The following is a 9999-nucleotide window of genomic DNA, read 5'->3' as shown; positions in this document are numbered from 1 at the left end:
TTAACAAAGAATTTAGAAAATTAATTCAATTAGTTTCTTTTTCCTTGCTCCAAAAATCCAAAACAAAACAAAAACAACAAACAACAACAACAAAAGACACCAAACCAACCACCGTGACCAAGGTAATTTATAAAAGAAATTGTGTAATTGGGGACTTGTTTACAGTTGCAGAGGGTGAGTGCATAACCTTCATTGTGGGGAAGAGGGCAGCAGGCAGGAAGGCATGGTGCTGGAGCAGTAGCTGGGTGCTCACATCCTGATCTGGTGCTACACCTAGGCCTGCTGTAGGCTTTTGAAGCGGCAAAGTCCACCTTTAGTAAACTGGGGACCAAGAATTCAAACATTCATACTTCATTTATGGTGCATTCTTACCATTTGCTCTTTTATATCTCAAACACCATGTAAGAAATTGAGCTAAATCAAAGGTAGCACATTTAATATTTGCTTACAAAAATAAATAAATAAATAAACCAACTTGTCCTCCAAACCTGGTTTCTCTATGTTTTGTGTGTGTGTGTGTGTGTGTGTGTGTGTGATTGATCTCTCTTTTTATTACTTACATTTACATTTTCTTTATTTACATTTCAAATGTTATTCCCTTTCCTAGTTTCCCCTCTGAAAAACCCTATGCCTTCTCCTCCTGCCCCTGATCCCCAACCCACCCACTCCTGCTTCCTGGCCCTGGCATTCCCCTATACCGGGGTATAGAACCTTCACAGGACCAAGGGCCTGTCCTCCCATTGATGACCGACTAGGCTGTCCTTGCTACATATACAACTAGAACAACAAGTTCCACCACGTGTTTTCTTTGATTGGTGGTTTAGTCCCAGGGAGCTCTGGGGGTACTGGTTAGTTCATATTGTTGTTTCTCCTATGGGGCTTCAAACCCCTTCAGTTCCCTGGGTACTTTTTCTAGGTCCTTCATTGGGGACCTTGTGCTCTGTCCAATAGATGACTGTGAACATCCACCTCTGTATTAGTCAGGCACTGGCAAAACCTCTCAGGAGACAGCTATATCAGTCTCCTGTCAACAGACTCTTGTTGGCATCTGCCATAGTGTCTGGGTTTGGTGGTTGTTTATGGGATGGATCCCCAGGTGGGGCAGTCTCTGGATGGTCATTCTTTTAGTCACTGCTCCGAACTTTGTCTCTGTAACTCCTTCCATGGGTTTTTTTCCCCCCTTCTAAGAAGGATCCACACTGATCTTCCTTCTTCTTGAGTTTCATGTGTTTTGCAAATTGTATCTCTATGCTTAATAGAACCTAATTTCACTGAACAGTAGCAGCGAGAATCATTTCATAGACAAAGCTCCCTAAGAAGATGGCATCCGGAAAGATGGTTACTAAGTTTGTGAACAACAGTTAGGAGAAAATACATGTAGCCCCAGTTATTGAAGCTTCACTGTTGTGAGTAGAAAGAAGCACACAGACACCTTTGCTTTGGATCACAGGGAAGGCTGCAGCTGACAAATTGCTGGCACCTGTGTCTGGTACAGAAAACTGCTTCTAAACTGAAAATTATTTGCAGAGGTCAATGACAATACTGCCTCTCCCTGCCAAAGTGATGCCACTCTGGAACATGGTGCACTAGTGATGAAATGAATATCTTTCTTTACTCATAGCAAGAAAAATAAGAAAAAACAGGCTGTTAATATCTGGTGTGATATATGAATGCCATAGTATCTGCAAAAGCAGAAAGTGAGTCTCAGTAGCTTTAGATAACTGGGTTATAAAAGAGTAATTAAAGATGTTCTGGGTAAATCGATATGGAGATATAGTGCACAGGTTATTGAATATGAGAAGGGAGGAATTTGTAGCAAAATTTAATTACACAGAGGTCAAGAATTTATATTATCTCTGTCATTCAGGAGGAACAATGAACCTGAGGGAATATGTCAAGGAATCAGTTATTTGAAAGGAAAATGAGAGAAGAGAAAGAAAAGGTTATGGTCCAAAAGGTAGGGATGTGTGTGTGTGTGTGTGTGTGTGTGTGTGTGTGTGTGTTCCATACCCACACATGTATAAAGGAGAAATATATTAAATTACACCAGATAGTTAAATAGGTTCAAATTTCAGAAGAATACTTAAAAGAAGAAGAAGAATGCTAGAATTTAATTTGTTTAATTTGTTTCTTTGGAGTCTGATAACTGAACAGCAGCTTAATGGAAGGTGTGGTGCTCACTGAGAAACTGATTTCTAAGAGTTTTGCCACTTAGCAGATGCATGGTATCCAAGAACGTTATTGTCTACATTACAGTTGTGCATTTTAAGTACTAAGCATCATGTATCCATTCCTGAATACATGGAATGTGGTGAGCATATGCAAAGGTCATACAGGCATGTTTCAGAATGGGAGAGATGAGAGCCTTCACTTACGTGCTTCTGACAGCAGGAGAGATGTTTGCTGCGTTTCTCATTTACTTATTCTTACAACTTAGAATCTCTTTATGCCTTTCAGTGACACAAATTGAAATGTTACGATCCCCTCCCATTCGGTGTATAGATTAATACAGAAAAAGAAACTAATGGTGTGGTATGGAATGAGGGGTGGGTTTTCTCTTGGCTTTCTGTTTTATTACCCATCATAAGAGGTTTTTAATCCATAATTCATAACCAGGAGCAATAACATAAAAATCAATAAGCAAGGAGTTAGGGTCTGTCAGCCTTTCCAAAGAATTTAAGATTTTTTTTTTTCATTTCTAGTTTAGAAAATGCCATGTGAAGGCTAAATCAATTCACTCAGCCATGTGATGGTCTTTGCGGTAGAAGCTGAGGGAAAAGACAGAAATGTGTTCTCCGTATACTAGTACAAGACTGGAAAATCCACATGTGCACAAATATTCCTTTTTATTCCTAAGTGGGCAGATTTCTATTTTCTCTGTTAGGTGTTAATATAACATCCTTTCAGAGTTATAGCTGATAGCTAATTTTGATGTAGTCCCTTACTTCCAGGGGTGCTTATAACATCTCTGGGGTCTCTGGAAACCTGGTTTAGAAGCAGTCTTCTGGTTCAGTGGCAGTGTGATAACTCAATCCGAACCTTCAAGCACCTCCCTCCAAAGTTTCCTCAACTCCAAAGATTGTTTTCATTTCCTTTACAGAATTATTGAGAAAATTAAGTTACAGAGAACTCAGTGCCATTAGGGAAGTCACTTTGTGCTTCACGATGCCCACTAGGGAATTTTTTTTCTGTTTGCTTGTCTCTCATAGTGGTCAAGTTGTACTTCTATCTCTTGGAAGTCAAGGTTATCTTCTATAAACACATCTTATCAGGGGTGAGGTGAGACAGCAGAGAAGGCCAGAGGACCAGGAGAATGAATGGAAACCAGCAGCCAGCAGGGATCAGGTGGCAATTTAAGACCCATTCCATGGGCAAGAACACTATTAATGATACTCTGTTATGGTTGCAGCCAGGAGTCTAGCATAACTGCCGTCTGAGAGGCTGCATCCACCAGCTGACTGAAACAGATGCAAAGACCTATAGCAAAACACTGAATGGAACTTGGAGACTCTTAGAAGAGCTGGGGGAAGGATTGAGGGCCCTGAAGGAGATAGGAACTCCCCAGAAAGACTAACAGAGTCAGCTAACCTGGAATCTTGGAGACTCTCAGAGACTGAGCCACCAACCAAAGAACATATACAGGCTGCACCAAGGCCCCAGGCATATATGTAGTAGATGTGCAGCTCAGACTTTATGTGGGTCCCCCAATAACTGGAACTGGGGTTGTCTCTAAAACTGTTGAGTCTTTGTGGAATCCATTCCCCTAACCAGGCTGCCTTGTCTGGCCTCAGTGTCAATCCAACCCTGAAGAGACTCGATGTGCTAGTGTTGGGGGAGGTCCTGGGGGGGGGTATTCTCTCAGAGGAGAAGTGGAGGGGGGAAGCACTGTGCAAGGGAGAACTGGGCAGGGAGTGGGGCAGTGATTGGGAGGTAAAATTAATTAATTAATTAGATATTTAATAATTAATTAATTAAAGTACACCTTATCAGGAAAGCATCCATCATCATTCAAGACATCATATGTGACTCTCCTAAAAGATAGGAAGCTTTGTAAATTACAAATTTAATAGTTTGGGTGAAATCTCAGCTCTTGGGGAGATGCAAACAGAAGGATAATGAGTTCAAGGCCAGCCTGAGCTGAATGAGGCCGTACTCAAAACAAACAAACTTAGACAAGTATGTACTAACTGGTAAATAGACTTTTGATTGAATTTAAATAGAACAATATTACATTTGGAAGCCACTTTAACTGCTTGTTATAATCATTGTTCTAGTATACTTTTACATTGTTTCCTTTATTTTAGAGTAAATAATAAATTCTTTTTCTTTTATCTTTAGGGACCTAAACTCAATGTTTACATATATAAAGTCACATTGAATATTGATGTATTATTTCCTTGTAAATATTTTAAAAATCTAATTAGAAGACGAGCTGGGTATATAACAAAAATAATCACACACCTTCCACCTTCATTTCTCCTCTCTCTCTCTCTCTCTCTCTCTCTCTCTCTCTCCCTCTCTCTCCCCACCATTTCTCTCTGAACTTCTAATTCTTGCTTCCCACCCTGAGGCAAGTCTATGTTTGTCTCTGGTATTCCATTTCAATTTGCCGGAGGCTCACAATGCTCCCTGCCTTTCCTCCTTCTCTACACCTCCTTTATTATACATACTATTATTTTATTTATAAGACTTTAGCAAGCTACTAAGAAACAAAAACTATCTCCACATAAGTCATTCTAAAATACAAATAACAACATAGATAGTCCCAAACAATTGTTGCCATTGTTAACAATTACTCTTTTAGGGCACAGAAGGCTAGCAAATGTATTCTTCAGTTAATGAAACTGATAGGATTAAAGAATATCTAATGACTGACATCATTCTCACCTCTGGCTATCTTTTACTCTAGCCCATGAGTTCAGAGAAGCTAGTTCATACATTATCACAAAAGCACAAAAGGCCAGTGTAGGCAAAATTGGGGAAGGAGTTGATTTAGTCATCAATATTTTAAAAAAATACTATAAGATGATAAAGTAGTATAGTAGATGTAGTAGATGCTTTTGTCTTACTTTAACTAAAATTGTGATACCCTGTGCAATTCTTCTATGAGTAGGCAAATGGCACTCTCTGTGGAAAGTGACCTTAGCTGTGTCTCAGATAGGCCAGGCTGCACAGACCTCCTTCAGCCTCTGTTAGCCCCAGTCCCAGACTTCCCTTTTTTTTGAATGTTTTCTTTAGAAAACTTCCCTCTGAAAACGTTTTTGTTTTTTTTCTGACTCTTTGAGATGGAAAAAAAAAATTTAAAAGGCTCTTGATAGTTTTGCTGCTTAAGATTAAACTGTCATCTTTGGAGGACCAGGGAAATAACACATTGAATGTGATCACCTAGAAAGACAGCAAATCTGGGCTTCCTGCTTCTCCTTAGAGACCCAAGGGGTGGTAGGAAAGATGCTTTACTTGCTCCAAGTTGTACTGGGTTAGGAAGACAGGAGTGTGACTAATTATACTTTAGTTAAAACCAATAGGAGAAGCAGATGACTTCTTTAAGTATTTTTTATTCCTCTGAAAATTATAGTTAAAATACTAGGTAGGTGTGCTGGCACACAACATTAATCCCAGCACGTGGGAGGCAGAGAAGGGTGGATCTCTGTCAGTTCAAGGCCAGCCTGGTCTATATATCAAGTACCAGGAGAGTCAGGGCTATATAGAGTGCCCTTGTCTTATAATAAATAAATAAATAAATAAATAAATAAATAAATAAATAAATAAATAAATAAACAAACACACAAACAATCAGATAGATAAATGACATGTATTTATACATATGATTTCCCATCTCTCTCCTCTGTTCTACCCTCTATGTCTGCTCCTACACCTTTCTTCCAAATTCATGCCCCCCTTTCTTTAATCATTTTTGTTACTTATACATATAAAGAAATAAACATATAAATGCAACCAATTGAGTTCATTCAATGTTGCCTACAGGTATATATGTCAACTGCTGACCACTTGCTATTAGATAAGTCAGGAATTCCCTCTATCCCAGCAGCTGCTAATTGCTTGTAGCTCTTCATGGAGGAGTGGTGTCCAGGAGAATTCTTTCATCTACTTTGGGTGTCAACTGCTTTTGGAATTGTTCAGGTCTTGTGTAGGGAGCCATGTTTAAATTCTGTGCACGCAGTTTCCCTATCACAGCTAGAACATGCAGTTCACAGCAGAGTTCCTTGTGCTTTGGGTCTAACACCTTTTCTAGCCCTTGTCACAATGATCCTTGAGCCTTGGGGGAAGGGTTTATCTAGTCATCAATATTTTCAAAAAAATGCTGTGTTATAAATATGCATCAATTTGAACTGGAATCTATACTTATCTGTGGGTATAAGGTTAAATATTTAGAATACAGCTAGGAATTATACTGACTTAGGAAAGTAGCAATTGTAGGTTTATAGTAGTCTAGTGAACTATAGTTACACCATCTCAGGAAAATATTCATAAGAATAGGTTAAATGCTAAAACTATCTTGGGTAAAACTGTCTTGTGAAGCAGTCTTAAATTCCTAAGGTAAACTGGTCTCTGGATCTCTACAGTGTGATCCTGAGCTAAAGGTTAACTGTTTGGCCATTTAAATCTTATCTCTCCTTTCTGAAAACAATAGTTTCTTGTTGCAGATGTTATGAGCTGTTTTTCTGCATATGTTGAAAGGCTGAACCAAGTTGGACCTAGTGGCTGCTCCCCACTAATCTGCATGGGACAGTCCCACAGACTGCTGATAAGGACTTCCCTGGACTTAGAATCTATCAGATGCTTTTTGTTGTTGTTGATGATGGTTTTGTTTATTAATTTAGGTACCTCATAACAGGTTCTCTTCTGATGACCTCCGGAGCCATGTATAGTTGGCTAGGTTTATAGTGCCAGGCAAAATTTCCCTCCTGTTTAGTGGTCCCTGAGGCTAATTAGACAGCTGTTGGTTACTGTTAAGATATAAGTGATGAGATCCAGCCTTTAGGGATGTTTTGCCAAGCTGGTCATTGTTGTGGTCCCTAAGCATTACAGCTGGGCAGGACTATTGATTGTTTTCCTTCCTTGTTTGATAGCTTGCACATCTCCTTCCTATAGTATAAAAACTATTCCTCAGGAAGAAGGCTTTTGGATCGGTACCAGCTTAAATCTGAGTCCTATGTGCAGTGTTGAATAGTGCATTCAATCATAGGGACTTACATTCAACTTCCAGGAGGCAACCAAGTGCAACAGCAATAGGCTATATTGTTTGAGAGTCTCTTGAACTCCCCTGATCAACAACTAGAAAGGAAGTGTCTTGTGTCTAATACTACATAGTTTACTAGATAGTCAGTGGCTCTAAGGGATGCTACTATCATCCCAAGTAGTGTAAGAGAGAAAGCACACAAGACTTTAGAATAGTGTTCCCTGTCTCTTTAAATTTGTCTATGTTCATGCCATTCTTTCATTTGAAAGTTACAGAGCTAATTTCTTGAACAATCTCTCAGTTCTATTATTCAATAACTGCCTGCAGCTATTATATTTTCCAGGTGAATGTTTTTAAGGTTGATTCTTTCTTAATTTGAAAGAGCATAAATTTATGACACACTGAAAGAGAAAAAGACTGTTTCACCTTTGCAACAATTACCATCCTCCCTTCATGAAACATTTGTATTTTGGATGCTGAAAGGAATGGGTGTGGCTTCTAAAAGATGAACTGAGATGCTGCAATTCTTCCTGAAGATTTTCCTAAGAAGTAGAAACTTTAATTTGTGAAAAAAGGAAGCTAATTCCAAGTGATTGTCATGTCACCTTCAGCCCAAAATTTACTAAAGATAGTAAACTCAATAAACGTTTCTTTTTCCTATTATTGAAAATGGATTTTTTTCTCATATAATACATATTGATTATAGTTTGCCCTCCTCTACCTCCAGCAATTCTCAGCCTCTCCCCTTATCTGGATTAACTCCCTTTTTTGTCTCTCATTAGAAAACAAACAGACGTCTAAGGGATAATAATAAAATATAAAATATAATTAGGCAAAACAAAAACTAATACAATAACTGGACGAAAAATAAGTAGAAGAAAAAGAGCCCAAAAGAAGGCACAAGAAACAGAGACTCACTGATTTGTACACATAAAAAAATGGAGTAAAAACTCTAAATTGCAAGCCATAATATAAATGTAAAGTATCTGTAGGATAAAAAGACATTAAAAATGTAAGTAAAATAAATAAAAAATAAGAGAAAATAAAACAACAACAACAAACCAAAATCAGAAAAAAAAAAAACAAAAACCCAGAACCCTGTTATGACATTGCGAGACTCAGAACCTCCAAAGTTACCTTTGAGTGTGTATTCAGTTGACCATCTACTGCTGGGCATACAGCCTACCCTTAAGAATAGTTTGTTTCTCCATTGATAGTTCTTGGAGGAAACCAAATTTTCATTTTCAAGTGGCTATCAATTGGAGATAGCTTCTGGGTTAGAGATTGGAGCACATGTCCACTTCTCTTTTCAATTCTTGGACCTCAACTACTGCAGACCCATGTAAACCCTGTGTATGCTGCCTCAGTCTCTCTTAGTTAATATGAGCTTTGATAATGTTGATATAGAGGTCCTTGTTTCCTGGTGTCTTCCATCACTTCTACCTCTTATACTCTTTCTGCTTCTTTTTCTATAGGGATGTCTGAGCTTTGAGGGAAGGGGAGAAATTTGATGGAAATATTCTATTTAGGGCTGAGTGTTCTCAGATCTGTGCATCTCTGTATTTGTTACTGTCTGATGCAGAAGGAAGCTTGTCTGAAGATGGCTGAGCAAGGCACTCTGAGTATAACACAGTATCATCAGGAGTCATTTTATTGTTATATTGTTGGGGGGAGGGAGACCAGTAGTATTTGGCTTTACCCTAGGTCCTTTAACTATTTAATCTCAGGTACAAGGTCACCCAAGCTGTGTTGTGAAGGGGTTGCATGATATGCAGTAAGCCTTTAGTCAAATCAGGCATTGGTTGTTTACTCTCACATACTTTGTGCCTCCATTGTCATGGCATATTTTGCTGGAAGAACAGCATTGTAGATCACAGGGTGTGTGGCTGAGTTTGTGTTTATTTTTCTATTTTGGTTATCTGTAGAATACCTTCCTATACCAAAGAATTTAGAACATAAGGGTGAAGGTTCTATGTTATATACTAGATTGACTTCTCCATGTTCAATGATTTGTATAGGTATTACTTTCAGTAATAAGTTCTTGCCATCAGGCTGGGGAGTAACCCATTAACTTGGAAACAGCCTGGATTATTTGAGGCTCCCATGGAACCCTTTTGGCCAACAACACAATTAAAGGAAACTCAGTCCTGACACTAGAAGCTTCATCTGGTGGTAAAATATATCCAGTTGTAGCTCTGCCTCCCCTCTTATTTGGTGGTTTCCTTTAGATCACGTTTCTATATTATATATTTTCAGAAGCTTCTGTTGTAGATGGTTTCCATACCATCCCTCAAATGTCCCTTAAATGTACTGTCTCTCCTTGTATTCCTTTCATCTTACCTTTTTCCTTCCTCTTCCCCTCTTTATCTCTCTTTCTAGAAGCCCCCTTCCATCCATCCCATCTATTCTACTTCCCTTTTCTGGAGAGAGCTAACTGCTCTCCCCACAAGTCCCTTACTCTATACCTAACCTCTGGTTCTACAGATTGTAGCTTGGGTGTCATTGACTTAAGAGCTAATATCCACATGAAAGTGAATGCATACCATAATTTTTTTTTGGTTATGGGTTACCTCAGTCAAGATGACTTTTTCTGGTTCCATAAATTTATCTGAGAATTTCATTATTTCATTTTTTTAAACAGCTGAATAACAGTTTTATACCATTGTGTAAATTTACTGCATTTTCTTTATTTGTTTTTTCTTTTGATCTATCTAGATTGTTTATGATTTCCAGCTATTGTGAATAAAGAGCCATGAGCATGGTTGAGCAAGTGTCCCTGTGGTGGGATGAAGCACATT

The sequence above is a fragment of the Mus pahari genome, chromosome 5, assembly GCF_900095145.1.
Source record: "Mus pahari chromosome 5, PAHARI_EIJ_v1.1, whole genome shotgun sequence".
Classification (NCBI taxonomy): Eukaryota; Metazoa; Chordata; class Mammalia; order Rodentia; family Muridae; genus Mus; species Mus pahari.
Note: the sequence above shows the minus strand (reverse complement) of the source record.